This window comes from Corylus avellana, chromosome ca3, assembly GCF_901000735.1.
Source record: "Corylus avellana chromosome ca3, CavTom2PMs-1.0".
NCBI classification, from domain to species: domain Eukaryota; kingdom Viridiplantae; phylum Streptophyta; class Magnoliopsida; order Fagales; family Betulaceae; genus Corylus; species Corylus avellana.
In genome coordinates, this window is record NC_081543.1 from 26885736 (window position 1) to 26886738 (window position 1003).

Sequence of the window (1003 nt, forward strand, 5' to 3'; positions counted from 1 at the left end):
ATTTCAAGTCTGTTAATTGAGGAGCCCACCCCATTTTTCGGTTTTAGGATCGTTCACCATTTTTTTTTTTTTTTTTCAAATCAGGAGTGTGAATGATTCTCTATTGTTAACCTTTCCTTTATGCAATTAGAACCAAAAAAAAAAAAAAAAAAAAAAATCCTAAATTAATGCTACATGATATGGAAGTAATTCCCTTATATAATTCTTTCAATGATGCAACACAGAAACCTCGATTGACAATTTTTTTTTTGAAAATACTAAGAAAGAGAGCAAGTATTGGTAGTCCGTAACATGGCAACAAAAAATAGATTATTTCTGTTTTTAAAAGTCACTTAAAACACATCACGTGAAGCGGAAGTTACTAGTTCGAATCCTCATTCCCCCTCTTATGTGGACATGTCAAAAAAAAAAAAAAAAAAACATCAAGTCAATTAATATAAAATAAACATGATAAACAAGTGTAAAAAGTAGCGTTATTCATTTTATAAAGGGTGTGGGAAGAAGCAACTATTCTTTCTTTTACCTCCAACTACAACTTCAACCTTATTTCCCCAACTTTTCCTTATATATATAAAACCAAGATCCCCAGTCAAGCAGCCCAACGACTAAAAAATTAGTGTTCATATATATATATAACAAAAGAGTAGCTCTCACTAGATTTGTCTCTTATAGAAATGGGTTTTTCTTAATCATCCCAAAGAAAAATGCTGCCGGGTTCGCTAAGATACTTCTTGTAATTGACAACACAAAACATTATTCAATCCAACATACGTGCAAGATTAATTAACCTCTTATTTAAATCCATACAAATTTTCCTTCAAATTGGTTCACTCTATTAATTAAACTGATATCCATTCAAAATGTATGCAATAATTTACAATATTTTTAATTATCACATATATATATATATATTATAAGTAACACGTGTCATAATATGATTAGTATACGTTAACATGTTAAGTTAACGAATTTCGCTAGCTTCTCAAATAGCAGGGATCAATTT